General features: G+C 38.8%; 1 protein-coding gene across 1 annotated transcript in view; it reads left to right on the top strand.

Moving 5' to 3' along the window:
• The window catches only part of LOC309835925 (uncharacterized protein), a gene marked incomplete at its 5' end in the record, with an annotated part of 502,005 nt that overhangs the window by 443,974 nt on the left and 30,923 nt on the right, over nt 1-27,108 (top strand). The window contains 2 exons of the mRNA XM_082675641.1: nt 10,264-10,345; nt 13,311-13,406. The remainder of the gene's footprint in view (nt 1-10,263; nt 10,346-13,310; nt 13,407-27,108) is intronic.

Consider the following 27,108-nt stretch of genomic DNA (forward strand, 5'->3'; position numbering starts at 1 on the left):
GGTGAATTGAGATTTGGAAGGGCTGAAGAAAATGTTTCCTCTAAAAGTATACACTTCCGGCATATATCCATCTTACCTGTGATGTCTTAGGGCTTAAAAGTTCAGCATCTGCTGACATCAGTTCTAATATTCACTGTCAGCTGCTGCCTTTGTCAGTCTTACATGAGTCAGCAGTGATATTATTCTATTGTTGATTTAGTGCTATTTCTGCGTGGGCATTGCCAAACCACACTTCGGTATAGTTATCATTATATTTAAACTTATTCTTTTCCGTAAACCTTTTAGGGCATTACAAAAAAGAATCCTTTCCCTCAGTGAGATAGAATTTTATAACTGCTTGAAACTTCAGACATTTTTTTCAGGGTTCAGTAAGAAGATGGTATGCTGGATAACTCTAACCCTGTGTCAGCATTTTCAAGACGTGACTCTCATTCCTCTTTGGGCTTTGCCTGCAGTGCCAAATTGAATCAAAATAAGTTGAAACTTTCTTATTTTCTTTAGAAGAAACATTTGAGGTCACATGTATTTTAGGGGAATTATCAAGACACTGTCTCTATAATCCAGAACTAAGAAACACTATCCATTTGACATACTTAATTTCTGACTGTCTACTGTATTTATAGCATTGTGCTAAATACAATGAAGACACAGTAAGCAATCAACAGATTTTGCCCTTTATATGCTCATATTCTTTGGAATAGATAAGACCAGCAATGACATCACACCAACATAGCAAGTAACATGTAATCTGCAAGGGGATTTAGAAAGAGAAAGATTATTTCTAGTGGAAAAGATTTCATCTACAAGATAAGATTTAGATTCCTTGTCTTTTCTTCATACTCCTCACCTCCTTATTTCCCTGTGTACTTGTATATAAGTATTCCCCTGATATAGTCTCTATTCCCAAATAGCCATATGCTTTTGCATCTGTAAGTCCTTGCCCACACTGTTCCCCTCTCCTGAAATGCTCTCTTCCACCTGTTAGAAGCCATTCATTCTTTAAAAGCTGATTATTTTGTTGCTGCCCATGTGATGGTTTCATTGACATCTCTGTTAATCATTCTGACCTATGGGGCCCCAAAGCACCTTATCAATAACTGTTAACTAATATTTCACGATGAATCATTTTCCATGATGAATGATAAAGTTATCATTTTAATATGTGTATCTCTCCCCTCAAAAATGAGAGCTCTTATAAGGAAAGGACCTTGAAATATTTACCATTGTATTCCTAGCAACTAGCAACATTCCTTACAACTTAATAAACACACATAGTAAATAGTTGTGGAATAAGATAGCATTTATGTTAAGACAGCATAAGGGCCAGACCAAGCAGAAGGATTTCCAGTTACCCTACCCTTTCCTAGAAAAATGCTTTTATACCTCATTCATACAAATCACCATGTGGTCTTTCTACTCTGGCCGTGGCTTACTGGATCAGGCACAGAGAGTGAGCCCAAAGCCTTCATTTACCAAAGGATTATAGGTTGTTAAGTGTAGAGATCTGCCCTTTACAGGTTGGGTGAACCAATCAGATGCTCTCAAGAAGTTTGAGATCAAAACAGGAAGGGACAATGTCAGCACACTTTTCAGTAGAGGCAGAGACAGAGTTGCTGATTCATCATGTGATGAAGCAGAAATGTTGAAGCCACAGATTCCTGCTGTTGAGTAAGCAGTCAGTTACCCTGGTTGCTGGAAGTTCATGTGTCCAGAACCAAATTCAAGAATACATAGTTCTGAATAAACTGGTTGAGATAACACTGAACTGTTTTCTATGTAAAGCCTAAACAGGTAGAGAAGAGAAAGTATGTTATAATAGAATTTATTTTTATTGCTGTTATAGACTTAATGTTTGTGTCCACCCCACCCCCCAATTTATATACTGAAGCCCTAATCCCCAGTGTAACTATATTCGGAGATGGGGGCCCATAGGGAAGTAACTAAGGTTAAATGAGGTCAGAAGGGTCGGGCCCTGATCCAATAAAATTGCTGACCTTATAAGAATAGACACCAGAGAGCTCTGACCGCCCACACACACCCCTTTCCTTGGTACATGCACCAAGGAAAGACCATGTGGAGACATTAGGGAGAAGGCAGCCATCTGCAAGCCTGGAAGAGCTCTCACCAGAAACTGAACTCTGCCAGACCTTGACCTGGGAATTCCAGCCTCCAGTACTATAGGAAAATAAGTTTCTGTTAAGCTACCTTGTCTTTGGTATTTTGTTATAGCAGCCTGAACTGACTAAGAAAATTGCCTATAAAATAATACATATTGATTAAGGAAAATTTGAAAACTATAGAAACACACAAAGAAGAAAGAAATTAACCATCTAAATAACCACAGGAAATAACACTATTTACATTTTTCATATATATCTCATAAATACTTAAAGGATAAATTCAAGTTTGGACTCTTTATTGTTTAGCTAGTGGGAAACGATTGAAGGTGACAGTCAAAATCGTGCTTCAAAAAGATAGGTCTTGCTGTTCTCTAGGTAGGATTGGAAAGTTTGGAGATACTGGGACAAGTTAGAAGTTACTTTATCAAACTAGGCTATGCCAAAAAGACCTCTAATAGGATATCGGAATATGAAAAAATGCGACATATATGTAAAACATTTGAGAAATACAAGTGCTATTGCTTAACGACATCTGGGTGTGAGAATAGGGATACTGGGAGAAGTCAAATATGATGAACATTTGGGTAAAAAGTATATATAAATACTAAAAAACACATGTAAATGAGAAAATATGGGACTTGCTAACAAAATTAATGCTTTTTGGCTGTTAACTGCATGATAACATATACATGTCACAAACTGGTATTGGAATACTACATGGTCTTCATTGTCTAATGGTTACTGTTTCCAAGCAATTTTGAAATCTAATAGAGAAAATTCCATTAGGTTTTCAAGGAATAATTTCCTGTGGCTTGAGGCTATTCTCTGGTCCTACAGTTCTGTCCTCTGCACCCACAGCTCAGGCTCCACCTTTGCTTCTGCAGATCTAGCCTCTGTGCCCACAGCTCTGGCCTCTGCCTCTGCACCTGTGCCTCTGTTTTGAGTCATTCTCCCTTCTTCTTGAAGGGTAGCATATGTTTGTTGATGAATAGTTTTTTTCATTCTGTAGAATTTTTAGGAATTACCCATCCTTCTTACATTTTATTGTTTCTTTCCCTTTCTACTTCAAGATGGCAGTGTTTCTTCTGGTATATTCTCAAAAACCTTGTGGGTCTCCTGTGTATGTCACCTGGATTCACATTTTTAAACCATGGTCTTCTGCAGATCTTTCCTGGGTAATCTTATCTCTATTTCTGGCTTCTGCTGTCTTCAGCACTAGCAAAAGGTTGTCCAGCAAAAGCCTGTCATATTACCTTCCTCTTATATGTGTTAAATCTTCCTCTGCTTCTCTCTCACAAGGACACTTATGACTTGATTTAGGGCTCACTCAGATAATCCAGGATAATCTCCCCATCACAAGATACTTAATCACAGCTGTAAAGACCCTTTTTCCAAATAAGGTAATATTCACAGGTTCTGGAGATAAGGATGAGGATATATCTTTCGGAGCCGTTATCAGCTACACATCATTTATATTTATTGGAAATAATTTAGTCACATTTTATAGCTAGAAGAAAGGAAGGCTGTGAAGTACAGTCTACCAGGGAGCCATGTGCCCAGCTAACACTCTACGGTTCCATTACTGAGGAAGGGTAGAACAGATATCATGGGGACAATTAGCTGTCTCTTCCCATCCATCTCCTATGTATATGAAGAGGAGTGTTCTTGATTCTCTGAGACATTAAAAAAATAAATCAATTCTTCCTCTGGGGAAGTTACCATCTTGGTACAGAGACAAGTATCTGCCAAGTTAAGTCAGTCTATTAGGCAGTATTGAATTAGGCTCCAAATGGTGACCCAAATGGTATGTAACACATTTTCAGAAAATGATATGGTCTCTGTGGGTTGAAGTGTTTTTACTGAAGTCTTTTTGGAATAAATGAGGCTTGAAATGAGTCTTAGAGGACAAGCAGAGTTTTAACCAGGTAGAAAGGGCATACTGACGGGGATGGTCAGGAGGTTTCCACTGGAAAATATAATCTTCTGTAGAAGCTTCTCTAAAACTGGGAATATCTAGACTTCACCTATTCTTCATCAGTCAGGAAGTGTTTCTTCTGGTTATATCAGAATATCGATGAAATACGAAAAATAGGTGCCAAAATGGGTAGAGAGTGTTTAGTGACTAGGAAAAGTTAACACTGCACTTGAATCAAGAGAACAGGAGCAATTACTGAAGACCATCAGGAGTTTCATGAGAAAATATCATCATCAGTTTTTTTTTTATTAGTTATCTATTTTATACATATTAGTATATATATGTCAATCCCAATCTCCCAGTTCATCCCACCACCACCACCCCCGCCCCTGCTTTCCCCCCTTGGTGTCCATACATTTGTTCTCTACATCTGTGTCACTATTTCTGCCTTGCAAACCAGTTCATCTGTACCGTTTTTCTAGATTCTACATATATGTGTTAATATATTTGTTTTTCTCTTTCATGATCAGTTTTTGAAAATAGGAAAGATGAGTTTTATATTTGATACTGATGAAAAGGCATCGACTGGTCCTCAGTAGCAGAATGTATTCCAAGTACATACTCACTTCCTCCTCACTTTACCAAACAATTGGGGTTGACGTAGTTCAGAGAGACAGGAAACTTTCCCAGCATAAGATCTTGGACTGAAACTTAGAAAACTTATTTATCCCTTCTGGCTCAATTTTTTATTACTTGCAGATAGAAGTGACTGAGCTGGGGGTGGAGAGGGACCCCAGAGCATTTTTCTTAATCTCCAGAAAGGCACCATTGCTGACTTGCTTCTGTATGTGCTCAAGCCTGTATCCTTATGTGTGATGGGGTTTGCTGTGCAGACAGGAATGAGTGGGGTCAAGGGTGGGGATACAAATTGCATGGAGGTTTGTATTCTTGACTTTCTCTTCCCCACACCTCAAAAAATCACACAGTAGCCAGCTGTCAACTTCCATAGTGACCAAAGTAATAAAGTAGTAACAGCTGCCAACTTCTATTATTTGTAGTAAAGTAACATTCAGGATGCAAACTGAGGGCTGTATCTCTGCTGATGACATTTATTAATATTTTCAAACTCTACATTTAAAAAGTCACAATGCCTTTGTTGAGTTTGTTGTCAGAAGACTGAGGAATCTTTTAGTTTTGCATATTTTCAAGAAGAAGTAAGTCCTGAGTGTTTCTTTCCCCTCCCCTCCCCCAAGATGTGGAAGAAATCTTTAACTGTTCTTTACAGGACACTCAGAAGCCCTGAGATGGGCTGTGGGAGACTGGAGCTGGTAGAATTGTTCTACAGTCATTCAGGTGATACAGGACAAGCCCTAGCCTTTTGGAACAAGAATAGGATCACTATAAAGGAAACAGACACCTAGAAATCTACAGCCTCGGCTCGTAAAGCCAGCTTCCTATTTACCTTTAAGAGATGTGTGTTTCTGTGACATCCGTTGGGAAGAAAGAGCGTGTTTGTTAGCATATGCAGGAAGCACAAACCAGCATTGTGTGTGAGCCCGAGCTTGTCACTAGAGGTGGATTCCCCTCTGAAGGACCATTAATAAAGGCTGTGGCAGGGCCTAGGATTTGTAAAGGACAGAGAAAAGAACAGAGGTGCTGAAAGACTTCTGTGCATTCCTAATAGGAAGAAGACAATGTCCAGTTGATAAAAAGGGAATCCAAAGAAATTGCATCCACAATTTATTCACTATAAAAAAGTAGAATATATCAAAGATTAAGATAGGTAGACATATAGATGATAGATGGATATTTTATAGTTTCAGAATTAAAAACTTCAAATACCATAGTATTTATACAGTATAAGATTTAATTATATTCATTCTCATTTTTAATAGAATGAAAACACTTCATCTGATTTTTAATGAAATGCCGGAGGAAAATTTAAGCATAGAACTACTTAAGTGGTATCTGCTGTCATACCATGGTTACTCCCAAACATATAAGGAAGTGGTGAAAAATGATACAAAAATGCTATTCTTGAGGTAATGTTAACACCTTCCAGCAGAAAACTCTAAGATTGGGTAAATAAAAGAACACAATGAATGAATAAATTATCTGGGAACAGGGTAAAAAAAGTAGCCCAATCCTTTAACATCCTGTGCTTCTGCTTTACCCAGCCCAGGTTCTTACTGCTTCTGTGGACTCAGTAAACAGGTCCTAAGACCTGCAGTCTCTCCCACCACCAAGTGACCCTAATCACCACACCCTATTTCATTCTGAGCTCATGCTCACAGGAGCCCTGGGATGAAGGCGGGGCAGGGATTATCCCATTTTGAAGCTTAGAGTGATTGAAGCCCGGGTCATAAGAATGTTAAGACCGAGGCCAGGACTCAAATATTCTAAATCATATTTTGGCCTTTGCTACTCCCTGCGCTTAAGTTATACTCCCACAGACATTCTTATTATGTTACTGTTCTTTTTAAAAACCTTCAATGATTCCCTACTTCATTTTGAGTCAAGTCAGTCCTTCTCAGCCTTCTGTATAAGGCTGTTTATACAGCGGCTTAATCTATCTATATCATCATTTCCCCCATGCCCTGCTGTCACTGAGGAGTCCAGACCCACCCTGGGCATCCCTGTTTCCATGTCCTTGTTCACATTCTTTCCTGTTCCCCAAACCTCTCTCTCGTCCACACATGCTTCTCATGTCCTCAAACAAGAGTCTTAGTATTCTGATTGCTTCCACTGCATTCAGCAGTCGTTTTTTATTCTAGCACTCACCAGAGTCTCTCTTGAATTAGAAGTATTCATATACTGTGATTTTACCCTTCAGCAGACTGAGTTCTTGGCCACAGATTCTTCTATTTGAATTCTCTGTATTGGGTCCCAGAGTTCCTATAATGTATGCCTTGCAGATAGATGTTCACTAAATATTTCTTTGAATCTAACATCTGTTGGACTGTTGTTTTATTATTTAGCTTGTCACTCATCCATGCTTTTCCTACCCAACTAAATGACATGCCCTTTGAATACTGCTCTCCTACTTTGTAGGAACTTAAAAATACGATGACTGAAGGAATTCCCTGGTGGTCCAGTGGTTAGGACTTGGCGTTTTCACTGCAGGGGGCTTGGGTTCAATCCCTGGTCTGGGAACTAAGATCCCGCAAGCCATGCGGCAAGGCCAAAAAAAAATGATGATTGAAATGTGGTTGGTATAGTGAGAAATGATACGTGCAAGGATGACTATTTTAAAGCCAATGTGTGTACCCAAACTCTGTGTATGTGGCTTATATAATCATAATTATGTTGCCCGTACCATGGCAGCATAATACAGAGAACGATTTCTTTTACTTATCTTCATTATGGTAATTCCAACAGGTAATAAATATTTTAAGCAAAGAGGTAACAAATATTTCACTTGACAGTGATTTTTGGATTTTGCCAAGCTTCTTATATTTTTTGGAAAATAGTATCTGGAATTTACTGAGAGAATATGAGATTCTCCATGCTACCAAAGTGTAGGATATTGTGACTTTTAGAGGGAACATTCTCTAAAGTTTGCACATACTAATCACTGACATATTTTGAGGGCTTATTATGTGTTAGGCACTCTTGTAAAGAGCTTTACATGTGTTATTTTATGTAATTCCCGTAACAACTTAAGAAGCAGCCTCTGTTATTTTTCCCACAGTTTTACAGTTGAGGAAACTGAGATAGTGTTTATATAATCTGCTCCAAGTCACACAGTTGCTACACGGCAGAGCTGGGATCTGAGTCCAGCCAGCCTGACTCCAGAGGCTGAAGACTTATCCACAGGGTGATATTACAGGAGGGAGGGTTGTTTTCTGTCTGCATCTGTGGGCAAGGCCAGCCATCCACAAAGGTCACTGCTGCCCCAGGTCAGCAACTGCAGCGGTGTCAGGCAGCAAGGAGGCCCTGTGATGTGCCTACAGAGTTCTCTCCTACTTGCACGCTGTGTGTAGGGACTGGTGTATGCAAATTATTGCTGGGAAGTCAAGCAGTTCTTAGAGAGCATAGGCATTTAATAGGAAAATGATTCAATCTTCAGGTGAAGTCCCGAATTGACTAGAGTTGATTCAGTTTAACGAGGTGTCAAGGTGTACGTTAGGATATTAATCACACTTTGTCCCTCCAGCCATGACTCCTACCCCTTCATGGGAGCCGGAACCTGAGGGCAGGGGGAGGAGGGCTCGGTGCTCCCAAGAGCTGCTCTGCAGGGCTGCTTCCCTCGCTCTTCCCATTCCCACTGGTGCCTTGGCTCTGTACCCAGTCTGCCAGCCTCTCTGCTGTGTTCAGCCCCAAATCGTGTACAAACTAGAGTCAAAACAGTGCTCAGGAAAATGCATTAAGTTGAAATTGTACAGCATCCGTTTCAAATCTAGTTAGCTCATGTTGAATATTTGCAGCGCATGTCATTTTTGTTATTGCTAATTCTTAAGGTTCACTTTGGTTATGCATTTCCATAATACAAAAATATATACGATGTAAACAAAAAAAGCATGTGGTATGTCTATATAATATAGATGGCTTGTATAATGATATATAAATACATGATTGACACCTAGGCTGGATAACAGATATCAGATAGGTAGATAGATTGTCTTAACTAGTTACTCAAGTCCAATACACCAAGGTTAGAATCTCAGCTGTGCCATTTACTAGCTCACTGTTAACTTTTTAAAGAACTTCAAGCTCTAAAGTGAGTTTAATGCACCTACTTCCTAAGAGTATTCCATTTAGAATTTAGAATTTTTTTCTCCCCTGGATACTGAGTTTCCTGGCTTTTGGAAAATTTGGGTTGAGGAAATTCAGAATCTCTGACCTTGAAATCAAAATCCTGCTCTCCTAGGGAGAGGCCCAGATGTCAACAGTAGAGGTAACCATTCAGCAGCAATCCCCTCCTGCCTTCTATGATAAATTTCCTAAATTGATCTGGAATCTACATGACAAATTGTCGGAGCTAAAGGCCCACAAGCTCCATCTATGTGGAGTAAGGGTCTTTTGAAAAACAAGTAAATCCAGTTAAAGAAGAACACCCAGAAGGAGGACAAACGGTTTGGTTTGTTGTGTTCATTAGACCAACCCAAGAATGCAAGAGTCAGAAAGTCTGTAACTTTCAGGTGAGTAAAAATACATACAGATAAGTCTCAAAGCTTTGCTCTTCATTTATTGGTCTCCAAGCCCAATTATATCCCACCCTTTCAAGTCAATGGATTCTTTTTTTTTTTTTTTTTTAGCTCACAGAAACAGAATCCAAAATGGCAGGAGCATAATTCTAATTTATTTCCATCTCAGATTTTTATACCTGTAATTATGTTTGTGTTAAATTAGATGAAAATGTCACTCTACCAATTTGCTTCTTCCTTCGTAACCTTTTGCATACCAAGTTTATCATTCTGACAAATAAAAGAGCTCTCCAACCTTGACACTGAAGAAGAAATGCAAATTATATTTTTCCACATTAGAAAACAACTATCAATCATGTCATTTAAAAATTAGGTGAGATATCCAATGAAGTTTGAAATCTTTAGCTGTTTGGAGTCTATGGGATAAAAATATGACTTAATATTAAAAGAGCAAAATTAGTAAGAGTAGATGTTATAATTGCTAATTCAAATAACCAAAATAATAATTGAGGGCCTGAATAAACCGCAGATTCCACTTTCGGAAAGGCATTTTGAAACTTTTGCTTGGTTTCTTAAGGGTGCAAATATCTCCTCAGAAACAGAACTCCAGTTTATTTCAATGAAATAGAAGCTAGCATTTTCCAAGATATCCTACCTTGTTTCCTCCCTTCCCAGAAACTATCCCATTTCTTATTGTTATGTAACATTTCATTTCACAAATTGCTAGTTGAACACTGGCCTTTAAAATATGAACACTGGTTTTCCTGACTCTTAGCTGCCCAAGAAGAGTAAATCTTCGGAAGTTTCGAGTCTAGATAAAGCAAGTCCCAGGGGAAAGGAGCTCATTCCTCATCTCCTCCACCAAGATGAAGGTGGGTTGTGCGACCAGCCATTTTCTGTGACTCCTTTTCCATCACAAGTCATTCCTTTGCTCTCCCTGCTCTTGTTCTCAGCCAAGGACTTTGGGAAAGAAAAGAAGACAGGTGTACAGACCATCCTGATTGGAATTAACACCAACATCTCCAAGATTAGCACTTCCCTGAATTCTCTGTAGGCAGATACTATGATTCCTATTTTACAGGTGCTAAAACCAAAATGCAGAGAATTTGAATGACTGAGCCAAGATCATCATGGAAAGTTGGAGGCAGAGGTGAGACGAGAAGGTACATGTTCAGGCTGAAACCTCGGCCTTGAGTTTCCCGTTTTTCAAGGGCAGAACCTGTGTTTGTTTCTGCTGCTTTGTACAGTTCCTTTAAAGCACTCCCCCACCACTACACACACAGGTAGGTTTTTCCTAAATGATGATGCTTTGCCTTGGTGTGAGTGATGGTGGATTTTAAGGGCCCTTCCCTGTCAGTCTAGCTCTCTTCCTGTCCCAAAATGTCTCTGGATTAAGTCTTGTCTTCACCATGTCTACATGCAAACGCAAATAAATTTCCCCGGAAGGATAACAAATTAGTCCCCTGTAAATGTAACATATGTCATTCAATCAGATTGTCACAGAAAAAAGCAGTCTAAGTCATCTCTTCTTATCTTGAATTCATGGATCTAAAATGGGAGTGGCTGAGACAGACATGTGGGTGTATTTAGCTCTGAAAACCCTACCTTGAAACTATATTCACAATTTTGAGTTTATCTGCATTTTTTGGAGGAGACAAAATATCATTTTCATAAGATTCTCAAAGAAGTGTGTGATCCTCCAAAATTTAAAACTTTAATCATACAGGTTATCTACGTGCACTGGATCTAAGACCACACCTCATCTAGGCCTTCTCGAAATCAGGGAATCCTTGAAACCCACCTTTCCCTCCTCCACAACACTCACCAGCACTATTTACCTTGAACCTACATAATAAGTAATCTTATTAGGCCATTTATCCCTGTGTATGTCGGCCCCCACAGGTCAACCATCATCTCCCACGGGGAGCCCCACAGGCTCTGTACATGCTTCATTCTGTTTCCTTCACTCCTCCTCAAGGCTTGGTCCCTTCCATTGTGCTCTCTGGAAACGAGGGTCCATTATTGGCAGCGTGCTCTATCCTCCATCTATTTTCTGAATGTTTTTTCCACCCTCTGGTTAAAGGGCCAACTCTCTTAAGGACCCTGTTTACTGTAGCCCCTTAGTCGTGGCTCTTGCACCTTCCACAGCCTTTATGTCTCTGGCTTGGAGGAGGGATTGGCTAGACTTCCTCATTTCTCCTCATTGCTGACATTTGTCTATTTCCCCTTCCTTTTTCCTGAAAGCCTCTTTTTCTATTTCCACTTTGAAATTATATTACCCACTACCCTTCCTTGTTGCTGTCATCTATCCACTCCTGGGTCACTCTTTTTCCAGGAATTTGAATGCCAATACTATTCTTATCTTAACCTTAATGAATTCAGTATACTCACAGATGATCCTATCAATATCCTGGTCTCTCTGCTCCTTGAACTTTTTTAATGATCTTGCTTTCTATTCTATTTCTATTCTATTGAAATATTTCTATTTTGGGAATTCCCTGGTGGCCCAGTGGTTAGGACTCCACACTTTCACTGCTGAGGGCATGGGTTCAATCCCTGGCTGGGGAACTAAGATCCTGCAAGCTGCATGGTGCAGAAGAAAAAAAAAAAAAATTCTATTTCAATTAGTCCCGTGGCCATACCCTCTAGTTTTTGTCCAAAGGGGCTCTTCGTCTGAGCCATAGAATTCTGCAGATAATTGGAGTGAATATTTTCTCAGATCTCTCAAAGATGGTACATAACTAATGCCATTCTAAATTCATAGGAGTGAGGTTAATTCATTACATATTTTAGATACGTTGGGCATGAAAGCTGAATTCTCTCAAGGAACTCTGATTGAGAATGTCTGCACCAATGATTGCAATACTCCATAATCCTAATTTCAGATATTTTATCTCTGACAATAGCATTCTGCCTTTCCAGCATACGCCCACTAGTAGCTCATCTCTCTATCTCAATATCCTTGACTTAATAACAACTGCAAAGTCCTGTTAGCCATAGGAAGCTAACACATTCACAGGTGCAGGGAATTATGCAGTGAACATCTTTGGGGGTCATTATTCTGTCTACAACCTAGCCCAACTTCAACCATCACTATCAAGATTATAGATGGTTTATATTCTTTCATCCTGTTATATTTCCTTGGTTTCATTTTCTTCTTCAGGGATTTCTGTTGTTTGGATTTTCTTTGTTTATTGTCAATACTTGTCACTTTCTCTTGAACTCTTTTTATCTCTTCATTCCTTTTTTGATTTTTAAATATTTTCTTCTTTTCATCTTCTGTTTCTCTCAGGACATTATTTTCTCTTGTATTCCTTCCAGTAGTCTGGTATGACTTTTAGTCTAATAGTCTGAAATGGTTTTTTTCTTTTATTTCTAATTCGTTGCTGAGTTCTATACTTCATTTCGTAATTTCTCTAATTTTGGTTTATGTTGTTCTTTCATGTCTTATGTCAGTTGTTAAAGGTCTTTTACCCTTGGTTTGAAATAGTAGGTACAGATTTTATCTGTTTGCTCAGCATGACTTTTTGAGATGTCCACATAGGTATTCTGCTCCTTATTACTGCCCTCACCATGGCTTTGCCTGTTTTGTTTTGCTTGATTGTTTCCTGTTGCCTACTTTTGAGAAATTTATTTTTTGAACTTTTGGAAGGATTTGTGAAACAAAGGTTCACTTCATGGACTACCCTCTTCTATTTTGTTTTGTTATGCTTTTTTGTCATATAGTATTAAAAAGTAGGACAGCCTTCTTTCTGAGATTTCTTGGCTCTGTTCTCTCTTCTTACTTTTATTGGGAAATTCTCTTTCTTCATCTTTGTGTCCTTATTTTGCTCAATTACAATTTCAGTTCTAGCAGTTTTTCTTCATTAAGTGGACTTGTCTTGGAGGAGCCCTGGTAGGTCTGTGTAGGGAGTCTGGGCTGTTCATAAGGACGCTGACTGCCCCTGACCCTTCACACCTTCCTGAAGGGTTCTTGAACTCACCTGCTAGTAGGCTGGGCACAACGTCTCCCAGCTTCAGGTGCATTTCTCCCATTCTCTGGTCATGCCTTCCAGTGAATACTTGTTGACTATTTGGGGATTCTATCCTGAGATCTATCTGATGCTCCCTCTGCTTCTCCCTGCACAGATTCTGGAACTGTACGCGTTGGTGGCTATTGGTGGCTCACCCACACCTGCTTGGCATTTTGACATTCATAGAGACACCACGCCAACCAGATTTGTGGTAAATTTTGTCATGGGTTTTCTATTTTACTATAAATCTATAGTATTTACTATTTTTGCTTCATCTGTTTTTATGTGGTGAATTCAAAAGATCGAAAATTATACTGTCACCAGCATTTTTCTAGAATGCTAGAGTCTTCTCCTTAGATAGATAAATTTATTTATTAAAAAATATATGTACAATTGGTTATTAACGTTTAATTTTAATGTTGTTAAAATAAAAATTTACTCATTGAAATATTTAAAAATTTATTAGTGATATTATTTATTTATTAAAATTATATACATATATTTAATTTGTTAATAAACTTTTATTTTAAATAACTTTAGATTTACTGAAAAAAATACAAAAGTAGTACAGAGAGCTCCTGTATACCTCTCACCCAGTTTTAGTTTCCCCTAATGTTGTCATCTTATATTACTATGGTATATTTGCCAAAACTAAGAAACCACCATTGCACATTACATTTAACCAAATTCTAGACTTTATTTGGATTTCACTACTTTTCCCACTAATTACTTATTTTCTATTCCAAGATCCTATCCAGGGTCCTTATACCATATCACAGTAAGTTTTCATGTTTTCTTAGCCTCCTCTGGTCTGTGACAGTTTCTCAGGCTTTCCTTATTTTTCAAATCCTTTATAGTTTTGTGAGTACTGGTCAGATATTTTGTAGCATGTTCCTTATTTGTGTAGAATGTTCCTCGATTTTATCATCATTAGGTTTTTTCTTTGGTTTATTATTTTGGGGGGGGCATGGTTTAAATAACACAGAGGTGAAGTGCCCCTCTCGTGACATCATATCTGGGAGTACGTGATATTAATATGACATTAATAGCTGTGTTCACTCTGATTACTTGGTTAAAGTTCCATACATTTTTGCTGAATTATTAACCAAAAGTATTTTCCTCCCAACCTCCTTCACACAGCTACAAACAGCATCCACTCAATAGTGTCCATGATCTCTTTTAAGATATTAGGCACTTCAACTTTCTTTTTCAGGGTCCAGGCACACGTACTTTAAATATTCAGAGTTTTAACTTTCTATCTAGAGAAAAATTGGCATCTCCATGGCTGGCATGGTGTGGCTGTATGAGGAACATACCAAATGCTTTTCCAGGAAGACTTGGCTTTTTGATAACCTTCAAGTCACAGTAATAAAATCCATATGAGGTGTTTTCAGAGATTATAAATTGTAAAATTAAGAGAATGTATTGAGAAGTTTAAAGTAGATCATAGGTTCACCACAGAACTTGCTTAACTGACATATGCCAAGATCTGGTTTGATTCTAATGAAGCCCCAGCTCCCAATGCATCTCTCTCCAAAGGAAATTTCAATGACAGCAGAAAAATGAAGATCTTACTTTTTCCTGACCCATCAGATTCAATTTGGGCCTACATGATTTATAGCTAGCAATGTCTTTTATCCGCCTTTAAAATAAAAGGAAAATGGGACCTTTCAAATACATTACTGCTGTTAGTTCATCAAATTAAACAACACCTTAGAAAATGGAAAGGTAATATTAATCACATGTATCCACCGACATTAAAAACATTACAATATAAAGCAACAACTTTGCTAATCCAGTGGAAATTCATATACTGTTTGGGAAGACAGTGTTTGTTTGCAAAAAACCTGCTTGGTTTTGTGAGTTTAAAATGGCTAATCTATAATAATAAATGATGCAATTTTAGGGAACTCCAAAGAGTAAGGGATACTTTTACATTTGTTGCCTCATTTTATTCTCACATATCTCCTGTGAAGCATGGATTCTTATACCTGTTTTACAAATGAGGAGGCTAAGGCTCAGAAAACTTAATACCTAGAAACAAATGACAATGAAAACAGGACGACCCAAAACCTATGGGATGCAACTAAAGCAGTTCTAAGAGGGAAGTTTATAGCTATACAATCCTACCTCAAGAAACAAGAAACATCTCAAATAAACAACCTAACCTTACACCTAAAGCAATTAGAGAAAGAAGAAGAAGAAGAACAAAAAAAACCCAAAGTTAGCAGAAGGAAGGAAATCATAAAGATCAGATCAGAAATACATTTTAAAAAATGAAGGAAACAATAGCTAAGAGCAATAAAACTAAAAGGTGGTTCTTTGAGAAGATAAACAAAATTGATAAACCACTAGCCAGACTCATCAAGAAAAAAAGGGAGGAGACTCACATCAACAGGATTAGCAATGAAAAAGGAGAAGCAACAACTGACACTGCAGAAATACAAAGGATCATGAGAGATTACTACAAGCAACTATATGCAATAAAATGGACAACCTGGAAAAAACGGACAAATCCTTAGAAAAGCACAATCTTCTGAGACTGAACCAGGAAGAAATAGAAAATATAAACAGACCAATCACAAACACTGAAATTGAGACTGTGATTAAAAATCTTCCAACAAACAAAAGCCCGGGACCAGATCGCTTCACAGGCGAATTCTATCAAACATTTAGAGAAGAGATAACACCTATCCTTCTCAAACTCTTCCAAAATATAGCAGAGGGAGGAACATTCCCAAACTCATTCTACAAGGCCACCATCACCCTGATACCAAAACCAGAAAAAGATGTCACAAAGAAAGAAAACTACAGGCCAATATCACTAATGAACATAGATGCAAAAATCCTCAGCAAAATACTAGCAAACAGAATCCAACAGCACATCAAAAGGATCATACACCATGATCAAGTGGGGTTTATTCCAGGAATGCAAGGATTCTTCAATATACGCAAATCTATCAATGTGATAAACCATATTAACAAATTGAAGGAGAAAAAATATATGATCATCTCAATAGATGCAGAAAAAGCTTTTGACAAAATTCAGCACTCATTTATGATAAAAACTTTCCAGAAAGTAGGCATAGAGGGAAGTTACCTCAACATAATAAAGGCTATATATGACAAACCCACAGCCAACATTGTTCTCAATGGTGAAAAACTGAAACCATTTCCTCTAAGATCAGGAACAAGACAAGGTTGTCCACTCTCACCACTATTATTCAACATAGTTTTGGAAGTTTTAGCCACAGCAATCAGAGAAGAAAAAGAAATTTTAAAAAAATCAGAAAAGAAGAAGTAAAGCTGTCACTGTTTGCAGATGACATGATACTATACATAGAGAATCCTAAAGATGCTACCAGAAAACTACTAGAGCTAATCAATGAATTTGGTAAAGTAGCAGGATACAAAATTAATACACAGAAATCTCTTGCATTCCTATACATTAATGATGAAAAATCTGAAAGAGAAATTAAGGAAACACTTCCATTTACCATTGCAACAAAAAGAATAAAATACCTAGGAATAAATCTACCTAAGGACACAAAAGACCTGTATGCAGAAAACTATAAGACACTGATGAAAGAAATTAAAGATGATACAAATAGATGGAGAGATATACCATGTTCTTGGATTGGAAGAATTAACACTGTGAAAATGACTATACCACCCAAAGCAATCTACAGATTCAATGCAATCCCTCTCAAACTACCACTGGCATTTTTCACAGAACTAGAACAAAAAATTTCACAATTTGTATGGAAACACAAAAGACCCCGAATAGCCAAAGCAATCTTGAGAAAGAAGAACGGAGCTGGAGGAATCAGGCTCTTGGTCTTCAGACTATACTACAAAGCTACAGTAATCGAGGCAGTATGGTGCTAGCACAAAAACAGAAATACAGATCAGTGGAACAAGATAGAAAGCCCAGGGATAAACCCACACACATATGGTCACCTTATTTTTGATAAAGGAGACAAGTATATACAATAGAGAAAAGACATCCTCTTCTATAAGTGATGCTGGGAAAACTGGACAGTTACATGTAAAAGAATGAAATTAGAACAGTCCCTAACACCATACACAAAAATAAACTCAAAATGGATTAAAGACCTAAATGTAAGCCAGACACTATAAAACTCTTAGAGGAAAACATAGGCAGAACACTCTATGACATAAATCACAGCAAGATCCTTTTTGACCCACCTCCTAGAGTAATGGAAATAAAAACAAAAAATAAACAAATGGGACCTAATGAAACTTAAAAGCTTTTGCACTGCAAAGGAAAACATAAATAAGACGAAAAGACAACCCTCAGAATGGGAGAAAATATTTGCAAATGAAGCAACTGACAAAGGATTAATCTCCAAAATTTACAAGCAGCTCATGGTCAATATCCAAAAATCAAACAACCCAATCCAAAAATGGGCAGAAGACCTAAATAGACATTTCTCCAAAGAAGACATACAGATTGCCAACAAACACATGCAAGGATGCTCAACATCACTAATCATGAGAAATGCAAATCAAAACTACAATGAGGTATCACCTCACACGTTTATTGGCCATCATCAAAAATCTACAAACAATAAATGCTGGAGAGGGTGTGGAGAAAAGGGAACCCTCTTGCACTGTTGGTGGGAATGTAAATTGATACAGCCACTATGAAGAACAGTATGGAGGTCCCTTAAAAAACTAAAAATAGAACTACCTTACGACCCAGCAATCCCACTACTGGGCGTATACCCTGAGAAAACCATAATTCAAAAACAGTCATGTACCACAATGTTCACTGCAGCTCTATTTGCAATAGCCAGGACATGGAAGCAACCTAAGTGTCCATCGACAGATGAATGGATAAAGAAGATGTGGCACATATATACAATGGAATATTACTCAGCCATAAAAAGGAAAGATATTGAGTTATTTGTAGTGAGGTGGATGGACCTAGAGTCTGTCATACAGAGTGAGGAAGTCAGAAAGAGAAAAACAAATACCATACGCTAACACATATATATGGAATCTAAAAAAAAGGAAAAGTTTCTGAAGAACCTAGGGGCAAGGTAGAAATAAAGACGCAGATGTAGAGAATGGACTTGAGGACACAGGGAGGGGGAAGGGTAAGCTGGGATGACATAAGAGAGTAGCATGGACATATATACCCTACCAAATGTAAAATAGATGGCTAGTGGGAAGCAGCCACATAGCACAGGGAGATCAGCTCAGTGCTTTTTGACCACCTAGAGGGGTGGGATAGGGAGGGTGGGAGGGAGATGCAAGAGGGAGGAGTTATGGGGATATATGTATATGTATAGCTGATTCACTTTGTTTTAAAGCAGAAACTAACACACCACTGTAAATCAATTATACTCCAATAAGCATGTTAAAAAAAAAAAAAAACAGAATAGTACCAAGGTCCCATATCTTGCAACCAATGTCCATACAGATTCATTAAATTGCTCTTTCCTTCCACCTAAGCCTGATGCTGTGCTTTGCTTTCATCAGTATGACTCATTTCCCACTAATAAACTTCACTCACCAATTATAAGAAAAGGATCAAAATGAAGGGCAAACCTGAATAAGAGATTATATGGTATCTACTTTATTTAGCACTTACTGTGTGCCTCTGTAGTTAATTCTATAGTTAATTCTAACTGCTCTGTTAGATAATATTCTTTCCTTTTTTATTAGTGAGAAGTAATTGAATCTCAATTAATGTAAAGGATGCTAACTGCTGTAGCACATAAATCCCAATTTTAGTGTTTAAGACAATAAGGGTTAATGTCTTGCCCCTGCAGAATCCAGTACCGTTTCTGGCTGGTGAATGGCCTTCCGTGTGGTCAGTCAGGGTCCGGCCTCTACCACCCTTTGGGATACTGCAGGATACTCTGCATGTTCCTATTAGAAATACTGTTCATATAGTTAATAAAGGCTTTATTGGTAACCCCACATTAGATTTTATTCTGGCTCCTTCTGATTTATATTAATTTCAGATTGATGTTCAAATTAATGCAAGCTTCCCAGGCACAAGAAGTTCTAATGGACAGGACCTGGAAGCGGGATTTTTTACTTCTGTCTACAGTGCATTTGTCAGAGCTCCCTCACATGTTCACTCTGGGCTGGCAGAGAGGGTGGGAGACATAGTCAAGGTGTGTACTCAGATGGCAGGGAACACAGGTTTCAGTGAACACACGGCCATCTGCCACACTGAGCAACTTGCCCAAAGTCATACAGGTAGTAATTGGCAGAGTCAGAGCTTGAATTTGGTTCTGATCCAAGGCATATGCTCTTTTCACTGTATTATACCCCTTCCAAATATTTTTTAAAATAAACTTAGTTTTATTATTTTCAGGGATAGATCAAATTTTCTGTGGCAATATTAATTATGGACATAAACAATGCCGCTTTAATTGTAATAAGCCATATTTGGATTTGGCTGAATCCTTAGTCCTCCCTCCTCTGCTCTCCCAAGCCCTTTTCTAGCCCCCATATGCCCCTTGTCCATGATTATATCTGGGACACCCAAATATATGAGTCCCGTGCACTGGGAACACATCCTGACTACCACCACCTTGTTCTTCCCTCCAGAACCACCAGTGATATGAAATCACCAGTGCCTCATGAAGAAAGACTTTCCTCCTTACCCTTCCCCCCATTTTCTCACCTAATGAGTCATCTAATGAGACAAAAGCCCAACATCTGATAGAGTCCTTACTGCCAGTACCAGTAATGCAAATAGTAACTCCTTCACCTTCTATCATCCCCCCTCTCCTCAGTCTTCAGATAACATCCGAGAGGCTGCCAGAGAAACAAATTCTAAAAGACACAAGTCGCTGCCTTTCCCATCACCCACTGCTCCAGTGTGGATCCCTTCCAATGAAGAGTCCCAAAGAGTCAACCCAAGTAAATGAACTCCTGGTAGGCCCTCCCCATCAGCCTAGCTCACATGCCCACAGTTCCCCGTACAAGCAGTGGACTTAGGTTAGCCTTAAGCTGGGTTTCTGTGATATTGTGATGTATAATTAGAATATAAATTTATATTATATTTATGATATATAAATATATATAATATGTAATATATGTTATATATAATATATAATATATACATTTGGTCTTCATCCTATTTCTGATACAGAGCTCCTAAAACTCTTGGAATTTCCTGTGATAAGAGTGATAAAGTTCTTTTGTTAATGAGGTGACTTTTGGAAATCCCCTAAGCAAACCTAAGGATGGGCTGGTTGCCAGGAAACCCAACCTTGTAATTAGAGGGTTAGAACTTTTTGTCCCCGCCCCACTTTCCCCTCTACCTCCTGGGAGGGGAGAAATGCTGGAGGTTGAATCAGTCACCAATAGTCAATGAGTTAATCAATCATGAATATGTAATGAAGCCTCCATAAAAACCCAAAGGATGGGGTCTGGATTGGTGAACACGTGGAAATTTGGGAAGAGTGGTGCGCTTGGAGAGGGCACAGAAGCTTTCCCCACACCTGGCCCTCTCCATCTCTTCCATCTGGCTATTCCTGACTTACATCCTTTTATAATAAACCAGTAATCAGTAAGTAAAATGTTTCTTTGAGTTTTGTGAGTCGCTCTAGCAAATTAATTGAACCCAAGGAGGGGGATGTTGGAACCTCGAATCTATTGTCAGTCGATTAGAAGCACGGGTGACAACCTGCACTTGTGATTAGCATAGAATTGTATGTTAAATAGGGGAAAAAAACAACATGTTGGAATTGGATGCAGAACCCTTAGTTTCCCACTACCCAAGGACACACAGTACCAGAATACAGATAACCAAATGTGTTTAGTAAATGTTCTTAGGAGACTTGTTTTGATAAATAGATAAGAATAGGTTATTTGGGGAGAGAAAAAAAAAAAGAAAAGAAAATGCTTTTTAATTGGTATATCAATCATTTGAAATTGGAATCTTGAAGTTACTTAAAACTATTCTCCTCTCATAAGCATTTTACACATTCTCCCTGAAATGTTGCTTATACAATTAATAAAGTCTTCACAGGTAATCCAAAAATAGGTTTCACTGGGGCTCCTTCTGAGCCACAATTTTCAGATTGATGTTCAAATTAATGCAAGTGTCCTGGAGATCCTACATTTCAGTTTTATGTATATGAACACTGAAGTATATACACTCTCACATAAAAATACTCCCTGAGAGTCCCGAGGCACCACACAGTAGTAGATAAAAGTCTTAGGGTCCCCAAAGACTCACTGTCTCTGCCTATGCACATTAAATGAATAGCCCTTCCACTGGCTAATCTATTAATTCCAGCCATTTAATGATCAATGAAGATTGCTGAGTGAGTGATCTGAGATGGTGATCAATATGCCTCATGAAGATATCTGAAATGGACACCAGCCACATATTGATGTGGCCTAAATCAGAGAAGAGTGCACTCAGAACCCAGAACAAGCCTGGTCCTGGGCAGACTGCACGATAATATTTCTACCTTCCAGAAGACTGTCCTGGAGAGTCCCTTCTGAGGTATCCTGCAGTGCAAGGACTCAACCTGGACTTGTTCCAGGGAAGTCTCCTACTTCCCTTTCAGTGAAATACTCTTGCTCCAAAATCTTGGGGCCCAAATCTGATTTTTGGACTCTCTCGAGTATTGTGTCCATTGATTGTTTCATGATTGTTTTCCTATCTTGCCTTAATTCAAAAAGGATTTGATGCTTGCAGAAATATATCTCATTTAGAAGATAAAGTCTCGAATTGAAGGAGTGGGAATTTGCAGCATCTCAGGGGTATGGGAGATGATACCTTTGGACTGGTGGTCCCTATTGCTGCAGCCAAATCCGCACATTGTAGACCCCATTTATCAATGCAATCTACATAGAGACCTAACTCTGGTCCCAAGTTTCCAGGCTGTTTTTCACCCCAAGATGAGAAAACAAGAATTAGTGATACTTAGATATACATCTAGGGGAGACTACAGAAAATACCTTGGAAAATACTGAGTTTTTTGGAGGTGAAGAACTAGCTAAGAACCATTAATGTCTCACCTTGGCCCTGAGAGAGGGTCACTGTGGGTCTGGTCCTAACAGCCGACTCTACAGAAAATTCATGATTTCTCCTAATAAAAGGTTAAGAATTCAGGCGTGCCAGGGTCCCTGGATTAAGCCTCAACCCAAGCTGACATGGCAGTGATGGAAAGGCCAGATAGTTGTGAAACAAAGGAGACCTGAGTATTCATTCCTCTTTTCTTTTTCATAGAGCAAACAGGGTTTTGTCTCTCACTTCTGCAACCATCATATTCTGACTAGCCTTAGCATCTAGAGCAGAGCTGGAGAAAAATTAGAGGGGACCTGGAAGAAGAATGTCCAGCAGCAGAGCTGGGTTCAGAGGAGCTCAGGAAGAGAAGCACAGGAGGAGGTTTGTCTCATGGAAAGAAGCAGTGACCCTGGCAAATCCAACCAGCTAACGTCCCCGCAACCTGGAAGGGTGTGGACCCAGGCCCCTGGGTACTCCACTGAAGGGGCCCTTCCCCTCACCCTCGCTGGCCTCAGAGTCGCTCTCCTGGTAGAAAAGAGTTCTGAAAAGAAAAGGTCACTTGGGTTTTTCTGGCACTCGTAACGGAAGAGCCTCTACAGTCAAATATGTTTTTAAACTAGTTGCCATGGAAACATGTTTTAAAGATAGCTAATACTACCAGGGAAATCTGACTGGCTGTGATGGCAAATCAGGCTTTGATCTAACCTCATAGTCTGTCGAGCAATTTCAGAACAAGTGTATGCGTGACACGGAGGTTTCACAGTCTTAGCCCCGTTTGCTTGAGTGTGGAGAAAGCACTGTGTGAGGAGTTTCTGTCAATCGCTGATTATTCAGGGTGCGATTTTGAAGCTGGAGGGTTTTCAGTGCCTTTGCTTCCCTTGCTTCTCCTCCTCCCCCTGTGCACTGTGCTCTAGTCATTTTCATCGCTAATTAGCGCTTCCACCAGAGAGTGGAGAGGATATGAAATTCCAATCAGCCTGTTAGCAGCTTTCAGGAGAGATCTGCCGAGGAAAAGAGCTAAACCCATTGGCTGAAATGAGGTTTGCAAATCATCTATGGATTTCATTTATGATTTCCGTGTGAGTAATTTGATCATTTGGCTTTGGCTGCCTGTGGCTCCATTGGAAACAGCAGCTTTGATGAAAACAGCCTTATAAATATGCACAAAGATTTCTGTCCACACTGGATTAAGTAAATAAACATCTAGAAACCCCAATTTTTTAAAAATAAATGTCGGCAGAAATGCCCAATGAGATATTTTTTATTCTTTTATTCTAAGTCTTTAAAATTCAGTGTGCATTTTATAGTTAGAGCACATCTCAATCGAAGCACTACATTTTTACCGCAAATACCTTGACCTGTATTTAGGTTTCACAACAGTTACAGTTGAAAGAATAGGCGATCATATCCAAGTTGGTCCAAACATACTGAAAATTTTTCCAATAACTGAATCAAGTTTAAATTTTTAAAAGTCAAATTTAAATAAATTAAAATAAAATTCTTCAGTCTCCCTAAGCCATGTTTCAAGTGCTCAAAAGCCATACATATGTGGCTAGTGGTACCATCTTGGAGAACACAGCTTTATTCTGTCCTTTGTGAGCAATTTAAGATTGCCCAGGATACCAAAACTTTACTGACAAGGTTTCAGACTCTACATTTGCAGCTAACTTTTAAGAAACCACTTGTTGAGTTTTGGTTCAGTGGACTGGATATCCATAGTTATCTGAAAAGGTATTAAAATACTCCCCCCTTTTCCAACCACATAACTGTGTGAGGCCTGTTTTCTTTTTCTTTTCATTTTTTTATCGTGGTTAAAGATACGTAACATAAAATTTACCGTGTCAACCATTTTTAGTGGTACAGTTCAGTGATATTAAAAGTGGTATTTAAAGTTGGTCCTCATTCAGCTTCTCACTGCCAAGGATCAGTGCATGGCTGCCTGGGGCTCTGTTGTTTTGCTGAGTACTAAAGCAATGTCTTTTCATTTCTTGCTCTGGAGACCTCCTCTCCCCACAACACACACACACACTGTGTTTCTAAGGAGCCACAGAACACCAGCAGGGAGTGGTTCTGTTTATTGAGCTTCTCAAGGAAAGCAGTTCTATCAAGTCCAATTATAGAGGAGATCAGACTTCTAAAAGTTCTCTTGTGCATCTCTTCATTTAATATACCCCAAAGATATGGTGGTTTATCAAAATTCTTATGTTGTGCTCAGGTGAAGCGTACTCTTTGAATACATTTTATTGATAAATTCATTTATTCTAGGAAATATAAAATAAATACACAATTAAAATGTTGAAATGATGGAATGAACATTATTGAAAAAGTCCTTTTTCACTTAAGCATAGATCTATCCAAATGATAGCGACTTCAAGAAAAAGCATTAAGCTTTACTCATCTAGATTTTAAAGGATCTGTCAATTCATCTGTAAAGAACTGCATGAATAAGTGTTAATATAAAATGTTCAAATTACTGTACATGCCTGTTTAGGACATTTCTAATCCACATAACTGATGTACCTTCATCCTTTGGAAGAAGAGTAAATGAAGTTTATGCAGGAAGACAAGCAGGTTTTTACAGTTTGTGCCTTTCCTTCCCCCAGTTTCCTCTCCTTTCCCGATCTTCCCTTTGTCTCCTTCCGTTAAATATTTTCAGAAGGCAGTAAATAGAAGGGTGGTGCTCAGCAAATAGTTAATGGAGAAAACCAAGTTGCAGACCCTCTGCATTAATCAGGTGAAATTCTTCCATCATAATTCAGGTTATGGCAATGACTTGCTGCCACTATAAATAAGCATATCCAAGCTGTGTTCTCTGTAATGCTTTAACACCGAGATCTGAAGGTGTTTGTACCCCAGAACAAGACCCTTCCCATATGCTTCTGCATTCTCCCCATTTCACAGATGGCAAATTGAGATGCAGGGAGGTGGGATTCCTTATTCACAGGCACACCACTGGTAAGCAAACCCAGATTTTTCTGGCTCAAAAGCCCATCTGCTGACCATCCTGACTCTCACCCGGCTGGTACAAGGAGGATTCTGGCCAATTATTATTTAGGGGGCCTGACATTTCCCCTTCCTCTATGCACCTGTCGGGAATGTTCACCCACAAAGTGAAGCACAGCCTATTCAGAGATTTCGCCACCCTCCAAACTTCACCACAAGGTGTTTAGACACGTCTGTCCTTTCCCAGTCTTTACTAGCCTTGCTGTGAGCCCTTGGGTGGGGCCTGGCTTGTTGGGACAGGCTGTCGGGTGGTGCACCCTCGGGAGTCTGCCTGCTGCAGGTGACAAGGTCAGCAGGCACTGGAAACAGCGGTGAAAACATCAATTTTAAAAGTTTGGGGCAATCAAATAGGTCATTAATTAAATCTCCACAGTAGATAGGATAACTTTAATGCTCATGAGAATGAATCTTTGCTCTCTTTTAAGTTCATTAAACTATTTAAAATTTCAACAGACACTACTTTAGGAATCACATTTTCTACCTGTCTGCAACGACGGAACAGTTTCACTATTTTACTGACGCAAGTTTCAGCATTCAAAGGCACGCAACTCTTGATGATTCTGAGTTAATCCAACAGGATGAATTCTATAGATTCACAGTCTTGTTTATGACTTAACAACTTCCTTGGGTTCTTTACAATCATACTGCGTATCTATTTCTGGAGGTCTGTGTACACACATATAGGTATGTACTCTTGATAAAGAAAAAATGCAAACTAAAATGTGTAACAGCAGGGAGAAAAAATGATCAGATTGTTTAAATTTAGTTCTGTTTACTACAGTTTGTGTGACTAGGTTAATTATTGTCTGTTTAAATAGGTCATATGTCTGACATTGAAGTCTCAGGCACATGGAAGTGTTAAGTAAGCTTGGTTTTCTGGTATTAAATGTAGTAATTTTAAAAGCCACATATATTTGCCAGAAAAAAATATATTTGTATTTATCACCAGACTATTCAAATAATTAGCTCTGGATAAAGACATTCAATCAGGAACAGACTGAATGTTTTTGCTAACTTTTTACACCTGTTGCAGACATTAGATGCATCTGGTCTTGACTTACTGGAGATATATTTTTATGTTTCATCCAATGTAATTTATTAAAATATTTATTGAGCACCTACCTTGTGCTCGGCAGAATGTTACATGGTAGTTAATTGAAGAGCTATTAATTCTTCTGTGAAGGAGCCAAAAACCCACATAAGAATATAACAGATTATGGTTAGTGTTGTTTGAAACTGAACCACTAAGGGAATGGGTAAATTCTAAGTGAATGACCCCCAAAACTGAAGTCACCGTCACCCTCACCTCAAAAGAGTAACTCCTCTCCTTCTGTTTAGCAAATAATAATTCTTTGTTTTGTTGATGTTTGACCTGAGGTCTCTCCCTAAGATTTGGTTTTATAGACGAGAATCTTTGCTACATATGTGCCTTAAGTCTCTGTAACATCTGATTATGTTCCACCCCTGGCCAACCTATGGTCAATGGTTTCTGGATCCCCCTGGAATAAAGCTTTGAATCCTCCAGTTGGCATTCACAGTTCTCCATCTGACCCCAACCTTCTTTCCAGCCTCATCTGTCCCTAATTAGTTTTCTGTACTTTATGCTCTGGACAGTTTGGGCTACTTGCTTTCCCTCCACGATCAGGTCCCCATCACTTGCCTAAGTTATCTCCTCAACATAGAACTCTCTGCCTCCTTCCTCATCCTTGTCTGTGAAAACCCTATCCATCCTCTAAGGAAGACCCAGATCTTGCTCCCCAGCCTGGTGCAACTACTCCCTGATCTGGGTTCCGACAGGGCTTGATTTGTCTACTTTTATGCAATCTGTTCCCTAGTCTGAGATGTTTTATTGTTTATTTGTGTTAGTTTTGGATTAAATTGTAAACTTTTAGGTGGGATA

This window comes from Grampus griseus (genome assembly GCF_964374135.1).
Source record: "Grampus griseus genome assembly, chromosome: 18".
In the NCBI taxonomy this organism is placed as follows: Eukaryota; Metazoa; Chordata; class Mammalia; order Artiodactyla; family Delphinidae; genus Grampus; species Grampus griseus.